The sequence below is a fragment of the Amblyraja radiata genome, chromosome 41, assembly GCF_010909765.2.
Source record: "Amblyraja radiata isolate CabotCenter1 chromosome 41, sAmbRad1.1.pri, whole genome shotgun sequence".
Taxonomy (NCBI): domain Eukaryota; kingdom Metazoa; phylum Chordata; class Chondrichthyes; order Rajiformes; family Rajidae; genus Amblyraja; species Amblyraja radiata.
This window is the reverse complement of record NC_045996.1, coordinates 7,471,986-7,495,462: the sequence shown is the minus strand read 5'-3', so window position 1 is coordinate 7,495,462 and position 23,477 is coordinate 7,471,986. Positions and strand designations below refer to the sequence as shown.

Below are 23,477 nucleotides of genomic sequence, written 5' to 3'. Positions count from 1 at the left end.
TCTAACTCTCTTGTGAAAACATCCAGTGAATTGGCCTCCACTGCCTTCTGTGGCAGAGAATTCCACAGATTCACAACTCTCTGGGTGGAAATGTTTTTCCTCATCTCAGCCCTAAATGGCCTGCCCCTTATCCTTAAACTGTGACCCTTGGCTCTGGACTCCCCCAACATGGGGAACATTTTTCCTGCATCTAGCCTGCCAATCCTCTAAGAATTTTATGTTTCTATACGATCTCCTCTCATCCTTCTAAATTCCAGTGAATACAAGCCCAGTTGACTCATTCTTTCATCATACGTCAGTCCCGCCATCCCGGGAATTAACCTGGTGAATCTAAGCTGCACTCCCTCAATAGCAATAATGTCCTTCCTCAAATTAGGAGACCAAAACTGCACACAATACTCCAGGTGCGGTCTCACCAGGGCCAGCTTTTCACTGTACCTTGGTACGTGGCAATAAAGTAAACTGAACCACAACTCTCTGGGTGAACAAGTTTCTCCTCATCACAGTCCTAAATGGCCTACCCCTTATTCTTAAACTGTGACCCCTGGTTCTGCACTCCTTCAATAGCAAGAATGTCCTTCCTCAAATTAGGAGACTAAAACTGCACACAATACTCCAGATGTGGTCTCACCAGGGACTTGTACAACTGCAGAAGGACCTCTTTACTCCTACACTCAAATCCTCTCGCAATGAAGGCCAACATGCCATTAGCTTTCTTCACTGCCTGCTGTACCTGCATGCTTACTTTCAGTGACTGATGTACAAGGACACCCAGGTCTCGCTGCACCCCCCCCCTTCTCCGAATCTGACACCATTCAGATAATAATCTGCCTTCCTGTTCTTGCCACCAAAGTGGATAACCTCACATTTATCCACATTATACTGCATCTGCCATGTTTCTGCCCACTCACCCAACCTATCCAAGTCACCCTGCAGCCTCACAGCATCCTCCTCACAGCTCACACTGCCACCCAGCTTTGTGTCATCCGCAAACTTAGAGATGTTACATTTAATTCCCTCATCTAAATCGTTAATATATATTATAATATATATATATATTATAATATATATATTATATATTATATTATATATGTGTATATTATATATATTATATTATATATATATTATATTATATTGTAATATATTGTATATATTGTAATATTGGGCATTTACTGATTTATTGCCACTTTTGGGATTGACACTTAAGATGGATTCAAGAAGCCTGGTCAAGTCACCGATGGTATTGTCTGAGTAAGGTCTTGCATGGATTAAAGCCTTTTTGGGACGGCACAGTGGCGCAGCGGTAGAGTTACTGCCTCACAGCGCCGGAGACCCGGGTTCGATGCTGACTACGGGTGCCGTCTGTACGGAGTTTGCACGTTCTCCCTGTGACCTCGTGGGTTTCCACCGGGTGCTCTGGTTTCCTCCCACACTCCAAAGACGTACAGGTTTACAGGCAAATTGGCTTTGGTAAAATTGTAAATTGTCCCTAGTATGTGTAGGATAGTGTTAGTGTGCGGGGTGGGGTGGGAGATTACAACCTTCACGTGGTCCGTCCTGTTTCGACGAATGCAATCAACCTGGCGTGCACAATCAAATAAGATCAAATAGACCAAGTTGTCCTACAACTTTAGTCTGTGCACGCCATACGCAAGAAGAAGAGGTGTGCGGGGATCGCTGGACGGTGCGGACTCGATGTGCCGAAGGGCCTTTTTCCGCGCTGTATTTCTAAACTAAACTAAGCTAAACCAGTGAATACATTGTGTTTAAGAAGGAACTGCAGATGCTGGAAAATCGAAGGTAGACAAAAATGCTGGAGAAACTCAGCGGGTGCAGCAGCATCTATGGAGCGAAGGAAATAGGCAACGTTTCGGCACGAAACGTTGCCTATTTCCTTCGCTCCATAGATGCTGCTGCACCCGCTGAGTTTCTCCAGCTTTTTTGTGGCTGTTGATGGAGGTCCGTGGCCAACGTTGGTGAGCTATTCATGCCAATAAAAGAGAATTAAACTAACCATTCGCTGGATTGCCGCAAAGGCAGGCCCGCTCGCCAGCAGTGCTCAAGGTCACAGTCACGGTTGGATCAGCGCAGGCTTCCTCTCTCTGCATCAGCACAGGCCGGGCAAGATGCAAGATGCCAAGTGACTGATGTCTAGTGCTGCTTGAGTTGCCAATCTCATCTCCTTCGACATGGAGCACACAGCAGCAGCAGAATACAAGGGCCACAGCATCACGGGTCTGAACAAGGGACTCGACCCCAAACGTCACCCATTCCTTCGCTCCAGAGATGCCACCTGTCCCGCTGAGTTACTCCAGTGTTTTGTGTTTATGGAAGGTATTGTGTTGGGGGTGGTGCCTAGAGTCTGCCCTGGCAGATTCAGCTTCCCCAACTGTTATGAGGCAACTGAACCATCCTCTCACCAACTAGAGAGCGGTCCTGACCTCCCATCCACCTCATTGAAGACCCTCGGACTATCTTTAATCGGACTTTACTGGACGTTATCTTGCACTGAATGTTATTCCCTTTATCCTGTATCTGTACACTGTGGGCGGCCTGATGTAATCATAGAGTCATAGAGGGATACAATGTGGAAACAGGCCCAACTTGCCCACACCGCCCAACAACGTTCCATTCACACTAGTCCCACCTGCCTGCGTTTGGTCCATATCCCCTCCAAACCTGCCCTATCCATGTACCTGTCTAAAAGCCCTGTCCCACCGTACGAGTTAATTCCAAGAGCTCTCCCGAGTTAATAAAAAATCAAACTCGTGGTAAGCACGGAGAATTAACATAGCGGGTACGCCGGAGCTTGGGGACATCTCTTAGCGGCTCGTAACGCTAACGCAGGTACTCGGGAAGACTTGCTAATGGCAGGTAAGCTCGGGAAGACTCGTGAAGATTTTTCAACATGTTGAAAAATGTCCACGAGAGCCCCGAGTACCGACGAGCGGCCATTACCGTAAATCCTCGAGTTCGAATCAGGGCAAACTCGGGAGAGCTCTTGGAATTAACTCGTACCGTGGAACAGAGCATTTACTGTTTCTTAAATGTTAGGATATGTATAGTCTTTCCGCTGACTGGATAGCACGCGACATAAAAGCTTCTCACTGTACCTCGCTACACGTGACTATAAACTAAATGAAAATAAACGAAACTAAATCTTTCTGCATCTTTGATATTGGGCTCGATCCGTGTACAAATCAAAATAAGACTTTGTGTTTTTCCAGAATGCGATCTGTAACAGAGGGTTTGAGGTACAGGGAGAGGTCAGATAGACTTGGATTGTTTTTTCTGGACCATTGGAGGTTGAGGGGAGACAAGATTGAAGCGTATAAAATGATGAGAGACATAGATAAGGTAGACAGTCAGAATCTTTTTCCCAGGATGGAAATGTGTTTACATATATATACATATAAACACATACACTTACAGCGCAGCGGGGATTTTCAATCTTCGACTGCCAGCCTGCGGCCTACACCATCTTGAAGCCCCGGTCTCCGGTGGGGAGGCACCGATTCAGGACGTACCTGGACTTTACCTTGTCTGTACATCTGGACGCCCGCAGCGGCGACTGCGGAGGGTTGAGGTCCCGACCACGGGGGAAAATGGAGAAGGACTGGCCAAATGTTGTGCCTTCCACCACATTGATGAATGCTGTGGTGGATGTTTGTGTTAAATTTTTATTGTGTATTGTGTGTTCTTTTTTATTGTACCGCTGCTGGCAAATTCATTTCACTGCACTTTATGTGCAATGTGACGAATAAAACTTGATTGATTGATTGCTTGATGGAGCCCTCTGTGGCAATGAGGTCCACAGATGAACTATCCGCTGAATAAAGACATTTCTCCTCACCTTTCTAAAAGAGCGCCCTTTAATTCTGAGGCTGTGACCTCTGGTCCTAGACTTCCATCAGTGGAAACATCCTCTCCACATCCACTCTATCTACGCCTTTCATTATTCACATTCCCCCCCCTTCTTCAGATTATTATCTGAATGGTGTCAGATTCGGAGAAGGGGAGGTGCAACGAGACCTGGGTGCCCTTGTACATCAGTCACTGAAAGTAAGCATGCAGGTACAGCAGGCAGTGAAGAAAGCTAATGGCATGTTGGCCTTCATTGCGAGAGGAGTTTAGGAGTAAAGAGGTCCTTCTGGAGTTGGACTGGGCCCTGGTGAGACCACATCTGGGGGATTGTGTGCAGTTTTGGTCTCCTAATTTGGGGAAGGACATTCTTGCTATTGAGGGAGTGCAGAATCAGGAGTCACAGTTTAAGAATAAGGGGTGGGCCATTTAGCACTGAGATGAGGAGAAACTTTTTCACCCAGAGAGTTGTGGTTCAGTTTACTTTATTGCCACGTGTACCAAGGTACAGTGAAAACCTTTTTGGTGCGTGCTAACCATCCAGTGGAAAGACAATACAGAGTTGTGAATCTTTGGAATTCTCTGCCACAGAAGGCAGTGGAGGCCAATTCACTGGATGTATACAAGAAAGAGTTGGAGATAGCTCTTAGGGCTAAAGGAATCAAGGTATGTGGGAAGAAAGCAGGAACGGGGTACTGATTGTAGATGATCAGCCATGATCATATAGAATGGCGGTGCTGGCTCGAAGGGCCGAATGGCCTACTCCTGCACCTATTTCCTATGATTCCCCCCCACCCCCGCCTATCTCTTTTTTGCGATCTTTTACTGATACAATACATGTAAATCTGTCGAATTCTCCGTCACAGAAGATAGCAGAGGCCAATTCAGTGGATGTTTTCAAGAGAGAGTTGGAGATAGCTCTATGGGCTAAAGAAATCATGGTATATGAGGAAAAAGCAGGAACGGGGTATTGATTTTGTTTGATCAGCCATGATCATATTGAATGGGGGTCCCCCCACACAGGGTCCTCATTGTCTACCCCTTCACCCTCACGCTCATCAACCGCTGATCGCGGCTCAGACCTGTTTTTTTGTTTTTTCACATTGATATCTTCCCTGCTCCTCCAGGCAGTTTGTGATGTGCCTGGATTTGGTTGACTATATTCCTATTGTTTTGATATGTCCTCTGTCACTTCGGGTTCTTTATTTTTACCTCCAGCGTGGCGATAAGCACGTCAATATCGCCGTGGTGATAAGCACATTTTTCAATGATCATGAACTAAAGGGCCTGTTCCACTTGGGCCTCATTTGCGCGTCACGCAGGTGGTGTGCGAAGATTTTGTGAATCCCGAAATCCTGGGGCGCGACTGCGCGTCACTGCCTACGTCACCACGCACCATGCGCGCACGCGTGCGTCGCGACGCATAAATGATGTTGCATAAATGAACATGGACTGTTTACCCTCCTACCATCCGGGAGGCGCTACAGGTCTCTCCGTTGCCGGACCAGCAGGTCCAGGAACAGCTTCTTCCCGGCGGCTGTTACACTACTCAACACTGTACCTCGGTGACTGCCAATCACCCCCCCCCCCCCCCCGGACACTCCTCCCACAGGAAAAACACTATGTCTGTATGCATGTAAATAGATCTATTTATTGAAATCATATTCTATGTCGCTCTTCCAGGGAGATGCTAACTGTATTTCGTCGTCTCTGTACTGTACACTGACAATGACAATTAAAGTTGAATCTGAATCTGAAATGACGCCCAAGTGGGTCTTTTAGTCACAAATCTGGAAGTACTCGGTCAGCCTATAAGCTGAGCCCGCCTGAACCAACCTGATCTCCCGGTTTCCAAACCAGTGGTGTGTGAGACATCCTTCTTTGAGATCAGTAGCAGATTCAAGTTCCTTAACGGCCTGTCCCACTTTCACGACCTAATTCACGACCTCTGCCGAGTTTGCCCTTGACTCATACTCGCAGCATGGTCGTCACAAGGTGCGAGGTAGGTCGTAGCAGGCCGTGATACTAGTCGTAGGTACTCGTGGCATTAAGTAGGCTGGGGCGTTTTTCTAGCCTGATGAAAAATGTCCACGGCAAAAACGGTTGTGAATTAGGTCATGAAAGTGGGACAGGCCCTTTATGCTGTGAATCTGGCACTGATTTTGTTAGCCATCCCTTTTGGTCTGAACCTTCCTCCCATTTACATTCTACATGCATTTATCTTCATTGTGCTGCAGTTCATAAAGGAATTACTTACCATTCAAGGCATCACATTTATTCTGACCCATTTGGCTTCTCTCTATCAAAGAGGCTGCCAACAGCTTCAAGAAAGAAATCTCCATAATTGGTCTTGAAAGATCCAGCTATTCTACTGTACATGTGCTGCTTTTAAATGTGTCAATGTGCATGAAGGAACTGCAGATGCTGGTTTCAAATCGAAGACGGACACAAAATGCTGGAGTAACTCAGCATTTACCCCAAGAAATGCTGCCTGTCCCACTGAGTTACTGCAGCATTTTGTGTCTATCGGTTAATTAACCATATAACCATATAACCATATAACAATTACAGCACGGAAACAGGCCATCTCGGCCCTTCTAGTCCGTGCTGAACACTTATTCTCCCCTCGTCCCATCTACCTGCACTCAAACCATAACCATCCATTCCTTTCCCGTCCATATACTTATCCAATTTATTTTTAAATGATAAAATCGAACCTGCCTCCACCACTTCCACTGGAAGCTCATTCCACACAGCTACCACTCTCTGAGTAAAGAAGTTCCCCCTCATGTTACCCCTAAACTTCTGTCTCTTAATTCTCAAGTCATGTCCTCTTGTTTGAATCTTCCCTACTCTCAATGGGAAAAGCTTGTCCACGTCAACTCTGTCTATCCCTCTCATCATTTTAAAGACCTCTATCAAGTCCCCCCTTAACCTTCTGCGCTCCAAAGAATAAAGACCTAACTTGTTCAACTGTTCAACTTATTTATTAAGGTTTCATAAGTGGCTAATAGTCGAAAATTACACTGCAGCTATTAAAATGATATATACCTTTTATAAGATAGAAACCATGGAATAAATCATTTGGATGCAGCTATAAACTGAGAGATGAAATGAAACTACTGGTTTTGTTAATTCTGGATGGATGAGGCGGTAAAGCCAGCTGGTGCTGCAGTAACTCAGCGGGTCAGGCAGCATTTCTGGAGAACATGGACTGGTGACGGTTCGTGTCCGGGGTCTAAAGAAGGGTCTCCGACTCGAAATGTTCTCCAGAGATGACACAAAGCTGGGTGGCAGTGTGAACTGTGAAGAGGATGTTAGGAGGTTGCAGGGTGAGTGAGTGGGCAGATGCGTGGCAGATGCAGTATAAATATAGATAAATGTGAGGTTATCCACTTTGGTGGCAAAAACAAGGGGGCAGATTATTATCTCAATGGAGTTAGGTTAGGTAAGGAGGAGGTACAGCGAGACCTGGGCGTCCTTGTACACCGGTCACTGAAAGTTGGCGTGCAGGTACAGCAGGCAGTGAAGAAAGCTAATGGAATGTTGGCCTTCATAACAAGAGGATTTCAGTATAGGAGTAAAGACGTTCTTCTGCAGTTGTATAGGGCTCTGATAAGACCACATCTGGAGTATTCTGTACAGTTTTGGTCTCCTAATTTGAGGAAGGACATCCTTGTGATTGAGGCAGTGCAGCGTAGGTTCACGAGATTGATCCCTGGGATGGCGGGACTGTCATATGAGGAAAGATTGAAAAGACTAGGCTTGTATTCACTGAATTAGAAGGATGAGGGGATATCTTATAGAAACATATAAAATTATAAAAGGACTGGACAAGCTGGATGCAGGAAAAATGTTCCCAATGTTGGGCGAGTCCAGAACCAGGGACCACAGTCTTAGAATAAAGGGGAGGTCATTTAAGACTGAGGTGAGAAAAACTTTTTCACCCAGAGAGTTGTGAATTTGTGGAATTCCCTGCCACAGAGGGCAGTGGAGGCCAAGTCACTGGATGGATTTAAGAGAGAGTTAGATAGAGCTCTAAGGGCTGGTGGAATCAGGGGATATGGGGAGAAGGCAGGCACGGGTTATTGATTGGGGACGATCAGCCATGATCACAATGAATGGCGGTGCTGGCTCGAAGGGCCGAATGGCCTCCTCCTGCACCTATTGTCTATGTTTCTATGCTGCCTGACCCGCTGAGTTTAGTTCAGTGTAGTTGAGAGATACCACGTGGAAACAGGCCCTTCAGCCCACCGAGTCCGCACCGACCAGCGATCCCCGCAGGCTAGCACTGTTCTACACACACTAGGGACATGTTTTGACATTTATACCAAGCCAATTAACCTACAAACCTGTACGTCTTTGGAGTGTGGGAGGAAACCGAAGATCTCGGAGAAAACCCACGCAGGTCTCGGGTAGAACGTGCAAACTCCGTACAGACAGCACCCGCCGTCAGGATCGAACCCGGGTCTCTGGCGCTGTGAGGCAGCAACTCTACCGCTGCGCCACCGTGCCGCCCAAACCGCAATGCACCGTGCTGGAGTTACTCCAGCACTCAGCCTTTTTTTTGGTCATAAACCAGCATCTGCAGTTCCTTGGCGTCAGCAACGGAAGGTGGTGGATTGGTTAACGAGAGAAATATATCAAACAGGGTGAAGACTAAAGGGCCTGTCCCACTTACAAGAGTTTTTCGGCACCGGTCACCGTCGCATCAGGTGGCCAAAAATGTTCAACATGTTGAAAATCCAGTGGCGACCAGAAAAAGACACGACTCTTTGGGCTACTCACGACCATACAGGCTTCACCCCGCGACATGTCGACACGTGACGCCCGTTTGGTCGTGAGTAGTCGCCCAAAGTGTCGTACCTTTTTCTGGTCGCCGCAGGATTTGCAACTTGTTGAACATTTTCGGCCGCCTGCTGCAACTATGACGGTTGCTGGCAGTCGCCGGAGAAATCACGTAAGTGGGACGGCCCTTTTAATGGTTCATCTTTGGCTTTGAAAGTATTGTGTAAAATGATACATTGACTCATCAGAATAAGAAGGTGGCAGGGAAATCTGATGTGTAAATGAATGGGACGTGTTCCATTGCTGGGAGTATTGACGGCTATATTTACACACGCACAAAGGCTATCTATTTTGGTGGCTGATTGAGATAAATAATGACTGTGTTTGAGGAAGGGTTTTTATAGACACCGGAGGCGGTGACATTTCGGCATGAACTGAACGACGTGAACAGAGCTAGATCTACCTCACAGAGACAGAAATCCAGGTTTGATCTTGACGTCAAGTTGGGCAAAGGGGAAGTACAACGGGATCTGGGGGTCCTTGTACAACAGTCTATGCAAGTAAGCGCAGGTACAGCAGGCAGTGAAGAAAGCGAATGGCATGTTAGCCTTTATAACAAGAGGAGTCGAATATAGGAGCAAAGAGGTCCTTCTGCAGTTGTACAGAGCCCTAGTGAGACCACACCTGGAGTATTGTGTGCTGTTTTGGTCCCCTAATTTGAGGAAGGACATTCTTGCTATTGAGGGAGTGCAGCGTAGGTTTACAAGGTTAATTCCCGGGATGGCGGGACTGTCATATGTAGAGAGAATGGAGCAGCTGGGCTTGTACACTCTGGAGTTTAGAAGCATGAGAGGGCATCTCATTGAAACATATAAGATTGTTAAGGGTTTGGACACACTAAAGGCAGGAAACATGTTCCCGATGTTGGGGGAGTCCAGAACATGGGGCCACAGTTTAAGAATAAGGTGTAAGCTATTTAGAACGGAGACGAGGAAACACTTTTTCTCACAGAGAGTTGTGAGTCTGTGGAATTCTCTGCCTCAGAGGGTGGTGGAGGCAGATTCTCTGGATGCTTTCAAGAGAGAGCTAGACAGGGCTCTTAAATATAGCGGAGTCAGGGGATATGGGGAGAAGGCAGGAACGGGGTACTGATTGTGGATGATCAGCCATGATCACATTGAATGGCGGTGCTGTTTCGAAGGGCCGAATGGCCTACTCCTGCACCTATTGCCCATTGTCTATTGTCTATTGACCAGCCTACACATGCTCAGGACAATTTACAAGAGACTCTGTGCATTTACCCGATCTATTCCAAAGTTGACCCGATCTATTCCAGAGTTGACCCGATCTATTCCAACCTGTAGCCTGCAGGTTGCAGTATCTTGTAACCCCGAGTTGGCATGTACACAAAGCCCAGGCCATCTGTGCTGTCATCTGCGTTTTATTCCAATTCTAGCTCGAGATTAAGGCTGAGAGGTTGTTATGGAATTTATCTCAAGTGAACAAATCACTTGAATTTTTTTTCAGAAAGAACTGCAGATGCTGGAAAAATCGAAGGTAGACAAAAATGCTGGAGAAACTCAGCTGGTGAGGCAGCATCTATGGAGCGAAGGAATAGGTGACGTTTCGGGTTGAGACCCTACTTCAGACTGTAGTGCTTTAGACTTTAGAGATACAGCGCGGAAACAGGCCCTTCGGCCCACCGAGTCCACGCCGACCAGCGATCCCCGCATACTAACACTATCCTACACACACTAGGAACAATTTACAATTTTACCAAAGCCAATTAACCTGTACTTCTTTGGAGTGTGGGAGGAAACCGATGCACTCGGTGAAAATGCACACAGGTCACGGGGAGAACGTACAAACTCCGTACAGATAGCACCCGTGGGCAGGATCGAAGCTGGGTCTCTGGCGCTGTGAGGCAGCAACTCTACCGCTGTGCCACCGTGCAAAGCAAAGGCACTCTTCTCCCACAGCCAACAGGTTTGAACCTCCTAATAGAGCACAAAATTAGATACTTAGAGGGCAGCTCAGAGGTGCAGCGGTTTAGTTGCTGCCTCACAGCGTGCAAACACCACACAGTTAGCACCCGAGGTCAGCATTGAACCCGTTTCTCTGGCGCTGTGAGGCAGCAACTCTACCCGCAGCAGCACCACTGTGCCGCCCTGAATCTGTATCTTCCCCTTTATGAGCCTGTCCCACTTACGCGACTGCCAGGGACTAGTTTTAATGGAATTCACCTACGACACCTGGCGACAACCTACGACAGCAAAAATTGTCGCCACTGATGCCGAACAATGTTTTGCGGCAGTCGGCTAAAGGCCCTGTCCCATGGTACGAGTTCATTCCAAGTGCTCTCCCGAGTTTAAAAAAAATCAAACTCGTGGTAAGCACGGAGACTGAACGTAGCGGGTACGTCGGAGCTCGGGGACGTCTCTTAGCGGCTCGTAACGCTAACGGCAGGTACTCGGGAAGACTCGCTAATGGTAGGTAACGACAGATGGCACAATGGGCTAAGTGTTCGGCTGGCAACCGGAAGGTAGCCGGTTCGAATCCCGCTTGGAGTGCATACTGTCGTTGTGTCCTTGGGCAAGACACTTCACCCACCTTTGCCTGTGTGTGAATGTGTGTGAGTGATTGGTGGTGGTCGGAGGGGCCGTAGGCGCAGATTGGCAGCCACGCTTCCGTCAGTCTGCCCCAGGGCAGCTGTGGCTACAGAAGTAGCTTACCACCACCGAGTGTGACTGAGGAGTGAATGAATAATGCGATGTAAAGCGCCTTGAGTATTAGAAAGGCGCTATATAAATCCCATCCATTATTATTATTATTATTATTAGGTAAGCTCGGGAAGACTCTTGAAGATTTTTCAACATGTTGAAAAACGTCCACGAGAGCCCCGAGTACCGACGAGTGGCCATTACCGTAAGTCTCCGAGTTCGAATCATGGCAAACTCGGGAGAACTCTTGGAATGAACTCGTACCGTGGGACAGGGGTTTAAGTGGGACAGGCCCATTCCTCTACCTATTGTACATGAGATTGACTTTTGACTTGAGAGGTATAGAGATAGATAGATAAATACTTTATTTATCCCCTCAGGGAAATTCAGATTACTTGAGGCACACCAATAAAAGTAAGACACCACATTAAAAAAGAATTGAACATAAAACATAAAAACATCCCCCCACAATGGTTCCCACTGTGAGGGAAGGCAGCAAAGTCCAGTCCTCTTCCCCTTATTCACCCATGGTCACGCAGAAAGAGGCCCATTTTACCACCGAGTCATCTCCGACCAGTGACCACTCCGCACACTAACAATATCCTACACGTAACAGGGACGATTTACAATTTTAACGAAGCCAATTAACCTGAAAACCTGCACGTCTTTGGAGTGTGGGAGGAAACTGGAGAAAACTCACATGGTCATGGGGAGAACGTGCAAACTCCATACAGACAGCATCCGTAGTCAGGATCGAACCCGGGTCTCTGGCGCTGTGAGGCAGCAACTCTACCGCTGCGCCACCGTGCCCGCCTGACTTTATTGTATTTATAGACGTAAAAAGCTGGAGTAACACAGCGGGTTCAGGCAGCATCTCTGGAGAGAAGGAATAGGTGGCGTTTCGGGTCCTGAAACGTCACCCATCCCTTTTATCCAGAGATGCTGCCTGACCCGCTGCGTTACTCCAGCATTCTGTGCCTGGCTATGGGTGGAAACCAGCAGGGCAGCTCCTTCCTGCATATTGCTTGTGTTTATGTGTACGAAGGAACTGCAAGTGCTGGTTTAAACCGAAGATCGACACAAAAAAGCTGGAGTAATTCAGCGGGACAGGCAGCAGCTCTGGAGAGAAGGAATGGGTGACGTTTCGGGTTGTATTAACTGATGGGAATGATACACTAGGTACACGTGACAATAATACAAATAAAATTACAATGGAACGGCCGTCTCAGTGGCATGACTGTGAGAAGCCCTCTCCAGCTGAGTGAATTATACTCTGGCACCAGCCCAGTTGCATTATAGAAACCTGTCCGTTTTAATTAGGTCTGGGAACTGGGGCCTGTTGGCTGCATACTAATGTATGTCTGAAGGAATTGCAGATGCTGGTTTACACTGAAGACAGACACAAAATGCTGGAGTAACTCAGCGGGTCAGGCAGCATCTCTGGAGAGAAGGAATGGGTGACGTTTCGGGTCGAGACCCTTCTTCAGACTGGGAGTCAGGGGAGAGGGAATCACACTGATATGAAACAGAAACAAACTATGGAATTCATATTTTTCAGTATTGTTATCAAGGAAAAGAAAGCAGTTCCAATTGTTTGATATTATTTGATATTGTTTAATATTATTCATATGGAGGAGAAAATTTAATAGCTCCAAAACCTACCTTAATTTTGCAATCTCACTCAAGATAGACATAGAAACATTGAAAATAGGTGCAGGAGTAGGCCATTCGGCCCTTCGAGCCTGCACCGCCATTCAATATGATCATGGCTGATCATCCAACTCAGTATCCTGTACCTGCCTTCTCTCCATACCCCCTGATCCCTTTAGCCACAAGGGCCACATCTAACTCCCTCTTAAATATAACCAATGAACTGGCCTCAACTACCTTCTGTGGCAGAGAATTCTACAGATTCACCACTCTCTGTGTGAAAAATGTTTTTCTCATCTCTGTCCTAAAGGATTTCCCCTTTATCCTTAAACTGTGACCCCTTGTCCTGGACTTCCCCAACATCGGGAACAATCTTCCTGGATCCAGCCTGTCCAACCCCCTAAGAATTTTGTAAGTTTCTATAAGATCCCCCCTCAATCTTCTAAATTCTAGCGAGTACAAGCCGAGTCTATCCAGTCTTTCTTCATATGAAAGTCCTGACGTCCCAGGAACCAGTCTGGTGAACCTTCTCTGTACTCCCTCTAAGGCAAGAATGTCTTTCCTCAGATTTGGAGACCAAAACTGTACGGGTAAAATGGAAGGCTAAGGTGTGAAAACACAGATCAAAGGGGACGATGATCAGGAAATGTTGAAAGGTACAGTTAGGTGAGGGGTAGGTGGAAATGTACCATTCTGCATTTCAATAGACAGTAGACAAAAGGTGCAGGAGGAGGCCATTCGGCCCTTCGAGCCAGCACCGCCATTCATAGTGCTCATGGCTGATCATCCACAATCGGTACCCCGTTCCTGCCTTCTCCCCATATCCCCTGACTCCGCTATCTTTAGGAGCTCTTTGTACATCATCCCCTTTGATCCATGTCTTCACACCTCACCCTTCCATATCTCTATATCTCATTCTCCCCCGTCTCGGCCCGGAACGTCACCCGTTCCTTCTCTCCAGAGATGCTGTCTGTCCCGCTGAGTCACTCCGGCATTTTTGTGTGTCTCGCCTGGATTCAAACACCAGGGATTTCAGCTCTTCCTAGTCTGAAGACTGACAGCATTGGAGCTAATGAGATCTCAACCTCCAGTCAACCTCACGCTCGTCTCCAGTTCTGCGCGGAAAGTAATAATTGATTGTCCTGCTACAGTAACCCTGTGGTTAATTGGGGGCAGGTGCTTTCAGGCTGAGGCCCCAACATGACGGGGCACTGCGTCACGAAGATTCTCACAGGAGATCCAGCCTGTTTTTCTATTCTCAGACTCCCAACCTCAAGGTACGTCGCAGCTCAGTTCAGTGTAGTTTATTGTCACGTGTACCGAGGTTAGAGGCAGGAAACATGTTCCCGATGTTGGGAGGAGTCCAGAACCAGGGGCCACAGTTTAAGAATAAGGGGTAAGCCATTTAGAACGGAGACGAGGAAACACTTTTTCTCACAGAGTGTGGTGAGTCTGTGGAATTCTCTGCCTCAGAGGGCGGTGGAGGCCGGTTCTACGGATGCTTTTAAGATAGAGCTAGATAGGGCTCTTAAAGATAGCGGAGTCAGGGGATATGAGGAGAAGACAGGAATGGGGTACTGATTGGGGATGATCAGCTATGACCACATTGAATGGCGGTGCTGGCTCTCTCTTGAAAGCATCCAGAGAACCTGCCTCCACTGCCCTCTGAGGCAGAGAATACTGAACACCTCCGCTCAGTCTTAACCTACCTGATCTCCCAGTTGCTCAGCACTTCAACTCCCCCTCCCATTCCCACACTGACCTTTCTGACACCAATCATGTTGCCATTATATGCAGTTCCTTCCTGGCCTAATTCTGCTCCTATCACGAATGTCCTTATGACAATCGAACCATTCACAGTGTACAGATACATGGTGTACAGATACTCGTAGGCTTGGCGATCGTTTCGCCGAGCACCTTCGCTCGGTCCACATTAACCTACCTGACCTCCCTGTGGCTCAGCACTTCAACTCACCCTCCCATTCCGAATCCGACTTTGCTATCCTGGGCCTCCTCCATTGCCATGGGCCTATTTTCTGTCCTGGGCCTATTTCCTTCGCTCCATAGACGCTGCCCCACCCGCTGAGTTCCTCCAGCACTTTTGTCTACGTACAGATACATGAGAAGGGAATAACGTTTAGCGCAAGGTAAAGCCAGTAAAGTCCGATCAAAGATAGTCCAAGGGTCACCAATGAGGTAGATAGTAGTTCAGCACCGCTCTCTGGTTGTGGTAGGATGATTCAGTTGCCTGATGAACCCGAAAGGTTACCCATTCCTGGTCTCCAGAGATGCTGCCCATCCCGCCGAGTTACTCCAGCATTTTTGTGTCTATCTTCAGTGTAAACCAGCATCTGCAGTTCCTTCCTGCACGTTTTATACACTAACTCAGTGGTTCATTTATTGTCACACAGACGTGCGGCAGCACAGTGGAATTCATCTTCACTGGGGTCAGATGGGCCCTTGGTGGGACGGGGGGTAGGGTGGGCTACACTAGCCCCCCCACCCCTTCCCCCTCCACCTCCAGTAACCCCCCCCCACAGTGCCTTCCTACATGTTATAATCCAGGCGTCAATTCCCAGTGTGTAAGAAGGAACTGCAGATGCTGGTTTAAACCGACGAGTGAGGCTAAACGCAAATTGGAGGAACAGCATCTCATATTTCGTTTGGGCAGTGGTATGAATATTGATTTCTCTCACTTCAGGTAGCCCCGGCATTCCCTCTCTCTCCATCCCTCTCTCTCCATCCCTCCCCCACCCAAGTCGCACCAGCTTCTCGTTTAGTCCCTGTAGCACCCCCTCCATCTCTCGTAACCCCCTCGCTCTGCATTCCCCCGTGAACCCCCTCATCTCCATATCCCTGTACCCCTTGATCCTTATCTTCTGTGTAGCCCCCCCCTTCTTCCATCTTCTTGGTGCAACCAACGCCAAGGCTCGGTGGGGGAGGACCACAGTCTAGGGTCCTTCCGCTACTGAACATGGGGGGCAGATTGTGGTGGAGACACCCCTTCAAAATACGGGAAGGGATTCCACGCCAGTGGGCCACATGAGTGGCAAGGGTGGGGGACAAATTTGTGAAATTTGAGCAATGTATGTTGACTTGAACAGTATTGAACAATTTGTATAGCCTCCGAAAATGTCGAAAAAGCCTCCGGATTTTTTGCACGGTTCATGTATTGTATATTTATTACCCAAATAAAGCCTATTTTGAAATTTTAAAAAAAGAAAAAAGTTCCTTGAGGGTTAAAACTAACAGGCTAATGAAGTTAGACACAAAGTGCTGGAGTATCTCAGCGGGACAGGCAGCATCTCTGGAGAGAAGGAATGGGTGACGTTTCAGGTCGAGACCCTTCTTCAGACTGAGGGCCCTTCTCTCCAGAGATGCTGCCTGTCCCGCTGAGTTACTCCAGCACTTTGTGTCTAACTTCTTTAGTTTTAACCCTCAAGGAACTTTTTTCTTTTTTTTTGTGTCTATCTTGAGTGTAAAACAGCGTCTGCAGTTCCCACCTACACAAAGAAGTACATCAGGTGACTCATTATTGTGCTAACATTGCTCAGCATTAATGTCAGCACTCGCTGTGCCAGCTATAGTTAGAAATGGGTGAAGACAGGAGTTGTTAAAAATAGCGTGAACTTCAGCTACAATTCCAGCTGAGGTCTTCCGTCGCTTGACTGGCCCACCTGACATCAGCAGAAACTAGGATGAATTTCTTCCGTGTGTGGAGTCTGTTGTGTGTCAGGGAGCAGGGCCCGTGTGTGTCTGAGGCTAAGTCTCGGCCTAGAAATCTAGCAGCTTGAGGCCTGGGCTTTCCTGAGGCCCGAGGCCTGGGGGTTATAAGATCATAAGTGATAGGAGCAGAATTAGGCCATTTGGCCCATCGTCTACTGGCTGATCTATCTCTCCCTCCTAACCCCATTCTCCTGCCTTCTCCCCTTAACCCCTGACACCCGTACAACCCTCTGCCTCCCTCTTCCCTCTCTCCACCTCACCTCTACAAGCACCCTAATCTTTCTGTCCTACAGTATGTACCAAACATGCAGGAAAAACACTTGGTTAGTCACTCAGCATCTATGGTGGGTAGAAATGCAGTGTCATTATTTTCAGATTGGGAAATGTTAAACTTGGCTCTCTCTCCATAGATGCTGCCTGACCTAGAGCCATAGATTCATAGAGTCATACAGCGTGGAAACAGGCCGCTCGGCTCAACTTGTCCATGCCGACCAATATGTCCCATCTACACTAGACCCACCTGCCTGCGTTTGGCCCAGATCTCTCTCAACTTAAACCATGAAAACCTGTCCAAATGTAAATCTAGTAGAAACAAGGAACTGCAGATGCTGGTTGGTAAACAAAAGGACACAGAGTGCTGGAGTAACTCAGTGGGCCAGGCAGCATCTGTGGAGAACATAGAGGGATGAAGCTTCGTGTCCTATCCATGTTCTCCAGAGATGCTGCCTGACCTCCTGAGTTACTCCAGCACTTGGTGTTTTTTTGTCTCTTATACTTCCCCTCAGGGCGGCACGGTGGAGCAGCAGTAGAGTCGCCACCACACTGCGCCAGAGATGCAGATTCGGCCCTGATTAAGGGTGCTGTCTGCGTGGAGTTTGCATGTTCTCACAGTGTCCGCGCGGGGTTTCCTCCAAGTGCTCTGGTTTCCTCCCACATCCCAAAGACGTACAGGTTTATAGGTTAAATGGCTTCTTTAAATTGTCCTTGGTGTGTAGGATAGAATTAGCGTACACATTCGATGGGCCGAAGGGCCTTTCACCTAAAAACGCTATTCCAATGCGTTTTATTTCACTGAAACCCCATTCTCTTCATGTATTATGTCTGCTAGGCCAGTTTGAGTCTGAAGAAGGGTTTCGGCCCGAAACGTTGCCTATTTCCTTCGCTCCATAGATGCTGCCTCACCCGCTGAGTTTCTCCAGCATTTTTGTCTACCTTTTCTCTCCCTGTCTCTTTTTCTCCTTCCCCCACTCTTTCTCTCTCCTGAATATACTGCTGTACACTCTTTCCCTGGAACATTCAGCCATTTTCCCAACATGGATTCCACATCCAGGCGGAAGACGAGGGGGTGGTGATGCCCGTCGAGTCTCGCTGTTGCACCCGCCACTTGCGATCGCGGGCTGTACACCTGGGTCTGTTCCGTTCACCATCCACCTGTTGTCCGCACTGATCCCAGCTGGTGGACACAAAATGGCGGAGTAACTCAGCGGGACAGGCAGCATCTCTGGGGAGAAGCAATGGGTGGCGTTTCGGGTCGAGACCCCTCTTCAGGCTGAGAGTCAGGGGAGAGGGAAACGAGATATCTGGAGGGTACAAAGCAAATGCAAGGTGTGAAAAGGACAGATCAAAGGGGACGATGATCAAGGAAATGTAGAATGGTTCTTTGTTGGCTGAGGGGAAGGTGACAATGAGGCAGACAGGCAGTAAAATTAATCAGGAGGACAGTAACTGCAAAAATTTGTGACCACTGCCCAGTCCATCATCGGCTCTGACCTCCCTACCATAGAGGGGATCGACCACAGTCGCTGCATCACCAAGGACCACACACTCATCTCTCCGCTGCCTTCAGGTAGAAGGTACAGGAGCCTGAAATCTGCAACATCCAGGTTCAGGAATAGCTGCTTCCCCACTGCCATTAAACTCAACTCAATCAAAAATCTGAACTTTAATTAGCCTATTGCACTTTATATGTTTATTTATGTGTGTATATATATATATATTCTATGGTATATGGACACACTGATCTGTTCTGTATTATTTATGCCCGCAATATACTGTTGTGCTGAAGCAAAGCAAGAATTTCATTGTCCTATCTGGGACACATGACAATAAACTCTCTTGAATCTTGAATCTTGTGAAAGGTGGAGCCCACAATGGTTCATTGTTGGCTGTGGGGAAGGTGATTACAAGTGAAACTCAGCAGGGCGACAGTGAAACTAGTACGACAACTAAGGTCGGGAAGGGACGGGGAGAGAGGGGAGGCAAGGGTTACTTGAAGTTGGAGAAATCAATGTCCATACCGCTGGGTTGTAAGCTGACCAAGGCGGCACGGTGGCGTAGCGGTAGAGTTGCGGCCTTACAGCGCTGGTCTGTACGGAGTTTGTGCCTTCTCCCCGTGACCTGCGTGGGTTATTTTGAGATATTCGGTGCCCACACTACAAAGGCGTACAGGTTTGTAGGTTAATTGGTTTGGTATAAGTGTAAATTGTCCCTAGTGTGTGTAGGATAGTGTGGATTTGCGGGGATCGCTGGTCGGCGCGGACCCGGTGGGCCGAAGGGCCTGTATCTCTAGACTGAACTAAGTAGTTAATATCGGGTTCAGAGTAATAAATGTAGAATGGGGATCGGGGCGAGTCTGGAGAAGAATCTCCATCACACGCTTAGCGGTGGCTGGTCCTGACTCACCTGTGCGTGGGTGGCAATGATTTCAGTGCTAATGTCTCTCGGTAACACAGGAAGCAGCCAGCCTCTCTGTGTTTGAACACAAACAGCCTCTGTTCACACACCGATCCATCAGGGGGGCTGTCAAACCACAGCACAATAAAATCCACAGCCTGCAAAGATGGCTCTGCCGGTCTGATGGAGGGTCTCGACCCAAAACGTCACCCATTCCTTTTCTCCAGTGGTGCTGAGTTACTCCAGCATTTTAGACAATAGACAATAGGTGCAGGAGTAGGCCATTCGGCCCTTCGAGCCAGCACCGCCATTCAATGTGATCATGGCTGATCATTCCCAATCAGTACCCCGTTCCTGCCTTCTCCCCATATCCCCTGACTCCGCTATTTTTAAGAGCCCTACCTAGCTCTCTCTTGAAAGCATCCAGAGAACCGGCCTCCACCGCCGTCTGAGGCAGAGAATTCCACAGACTCACAACTCTCTGTGAGAAAAAGTGTTTCCTCGTCTCCGTTCTAAATGGCTTACTCCTTATTCTTAAACTGTGGCCCCTGGTTCTGGACTCCCCCAACATCGGGAACGTGTTTCCTGCCTCTAGCGTGTCGAAACCCTTAACAATCTTATATGTTTCAATAAGATATCCTCTCATCCTTCTAAACTCCAGAGTGTACAAGCCCAGCCGCTCCATTCTCTCAGCATATGACAGTCCCGCCATCCCGGGAATTAATCTTGTAAACCTACGCTGCATTCTATATTGTGCCTATCTTCGGTTTAATTGCAATTCCTTCCTACATATTTCATCTGCAGTTTAGAGATACAGCGCGGAAACAGGCCCTTCGGCCCACCGAGTCCGCGCCGACCAGCGATCCCCGCACACTAACACTATCCTACACACACTAGGGACAATTGTATATTTATACCATGCCAATTAACCTACAAACCTGTACGTCTTTGGAGTGTGGGAGGAAACCGGAGATCTCGGAGAAAATCCATGCAGGTCACGGGGAGAATGTACCATACAAACTCTGTTCAGACCGCACCCATGGTCAGGATCGAACCTGGGTCTCCTGTGCTGCAACTCTAACACTGTGCCACACAATGCTACTGTGTGGAAGTCCGGCCGTGCCCCTGATCCAGGTAAAACCAACTCTCAGTCTAGGGAAGGGTCTCGATCCGAAACATCACCCATTCCTTCTCTCCAGAGATGCTGCCTGTCCCGCTGAGTTACTCCAGCATTTTGTGTCTATCTTTGGTGTAAACCGGCATCTGCAGTTCCTTCATACACAAAACCAATCCAGGTATGGATATTGTGTTGCCAAACACTTTAACCCCCCCTCCCATTCCCACATTGATCTTTCTGTCCTGGGCCTCCTCCACTGTCAGAGTGAGGCCTAGCGCAAATTGGAGGAACACCACCTCATATTTCGCTTGGGCAGCTTACACCCCAGTGGTATGAACATTGACTTCAAGTAACCCTTGCATCCCCTCTCTCTCCGTCCCTTCCCGACCCTAGTCGTCGTACTAGTTTCACTGTCGTCCTACTGAGTTTCACTATTTCTATCAATTGTTATCATCTTCCCCACTGCCAACAATGGACCATTGTGGGTTCCACCTTTCCTTGATCATCGATGCTGGCTTTGAATTGTCCATGGGCAAAACCTTTAATTCATTCGTTCTATGTTTGTGTTCATATCTCTTGTTTCCCTCCCCCTGACTCTCAATCTGAAGAAGGGTCTCAACCCGAAACGTCTCTCCAGAGATGCTGCCTGTCCCGCTGAATTACTCCAGCACTTTGTGTCTATCTTTGGATATAGTGTGGTCGGGATAGATGAGTTGGGCCGAAGGGCCTGTTTCCGTGCGGGGTGACTCTGTGACTGCAAATCGTGGCAACACGTACACGAGAAAGAATGAGCTGCCAAGATGGAAGCGAGGTGTTAAAAAGCTGGAGATCTTGCCAAGCGATTCACATCTGAGAAATCCCTTGATTGAATCAGGAAACAGTTGTGTTCACACTGTATTTATCTCATCTCTGAAGTAGCGCAGATCACAAGGCATAATAATGAATTAGATTTGAACCACAATGGCTGTTTTTACAGAAACTCAGTGTGGCATTTACTCCATGGCGCAGCGGTAGAGTTGCTGCCTTGCAGCTCCAGAGACCCGGGTTCGATCCTGACTCCAGGTGCTGTCTGTACGGAGTTTGCACGTTCTCCCCGTGATCTGCGTGGGTTTTCTCCGGGTGCTCCGGTTTCCTCCCGCACTCCATAGACGTACAGGTTTGTCGGCTAATTGGCTTCGGTAAAGTTTGTAAATTGTCCCTCGTGCGTGTAGGATAGTGCTAGTGTACAGGGATCACAGGTCGGTACGGACTCGGTGGGCCGAATGGCCTGTTTCAGTGCTGTAAACTAATCTAAACCCTGACACCCCATTAAATAATATTCGAGTTATCAGGTAACTGAATCCCTCAGACAGCAGTCGTAAACTACAATTGGACTATCTTTGATCAGACTTTACTGGCTTTACCTTGCTCTGAACGTTATTCCCATATCATGTATCTGTACACTGTGAACGGCTCGATTGTAATCATGTATTGTCTTTCCACTATCTGCTTAGCAACAAAAGCTTTTTACTGTATCTCGGTAAACATGTCAATAACCTGGAGTTTAGAAGGATGAGGGGGATCTTATAGAAACATATAAAATTATAAAAGGACTGGACAAGCTAGATGCAGGAAAAATGTTCCCAATGTTAGGCAAATCCAGAACCAGGGGCCACAGTCTTAGAATAAAGGGGAGGCCATTTAAGACTGAGGTGAGAAAAAACATTTTCACCCAGAGAGTTGTGAATTTGTGGAATTCCCTGCCACAGAGGGCAGTGGAGGCCAAGTCACTGGATGGATTTAAGAGAGAGTTAGATAGAGCTCTAGGGGCTAGTGGAGTCAAGGGATATGGGGAGAAGGCAGGCACGGGTTATTGATTGGGGATGATCAGCCATGATCACAATGAATGGCGGTGCTGGCTCGAAGGGCTGAATGGCCTCCTCCTGCACCTATTTTCTATGTTTCTATTTAACCTAAACTATTAAAAATATAATAACATCAGGCAACCGGTGCGCATGGTGAAGCAGCGGTAGAGTTGCTGCCTCACAGCGCCAGAGACCCGGGTTCGATCCTGACTACGGGCGCTGTCTGTACAGAGTTTGTACATTCTCCCCGTAACCGCATGTGTTTTCTCCGGGTGCTCCGGTTTCCTCCCACACTATTTGGGTAGCTTCGGGAAAAAAATTGTAAATTAGACAATAAACAATTGGTGCAGGAGTAGGCCATTCAGCCCTTCGAGCCAGCACCGCCATTCAATGTGATCATGGCTGATCATCCCCAATCAGTACCCCGTTCCTGCCTTCTCCCCATATCCCCTGACTCCGCTATTTTTAAGAGCCCTACCTAGCTCTCTCTTGAAAGCATCCAGAGAACCTGCCTCCACCGCCCTCTGAGGTAGTGAATTCCACAGACTCACCACTCTCTGTGAGAAAAAATGTTTCCTCGTCTCCGTTCTAAATGGCTTACTTATTCTTAGAAACATAGAAATATAGAAAATAGGTGCAGGAGTAGGCCATTCGGCCCTTCGAGCCTGCACCGCCATTCAATATGATCATGGCTGATCATCCAACTCAGTATCCTGTACCTGCCTTCTCTCCATACCCCCTGATCCCTTTAGCCACAAGGGCCACATCTAACTCCCTCTTAAATATAGCCAATGAACTGGCCTCAACTAGCTCCTGTGGCAGAGAATTCCACAGATTCACCACTCTCTGTGTAAAAAATGATTTTCTCATCTCGGTCCTAAAAGACTTCCCTCTTATCCTTAAACTGTGACCCCTAGTTCTGGACTTCCCCAACATCGGGAACAATCTTCCTGCAGGGACCAATAATCTTTGTATACTTTCCTTCAGACTTGATCTATTACCCATCTTGAATCTTCTTACGGCCCATGAACGTATTGGTTAGGCCATTTCGGAGTTCGATTTACAGTCAAACACATTGCTATGGATAGAGAACTGCAG

At 47.8% G+C, this 23,477-nt stretch overlaps 1 protein-coding gene across 2 annotated transcripts in view; it reads left to right on the top strand.

Annotated features, from left to right (window-relative positions):
- LOC116967669 (sodium/calcium exchanger 3-like) overlaps window positions 1-23,477 on the top strand; it is a 193,353-nt gene that overhangs the window by 25,680 nt on the left and 144,196 nt on the right. The gene's annotated exons all lie outside the window — the stretch shown is intronic.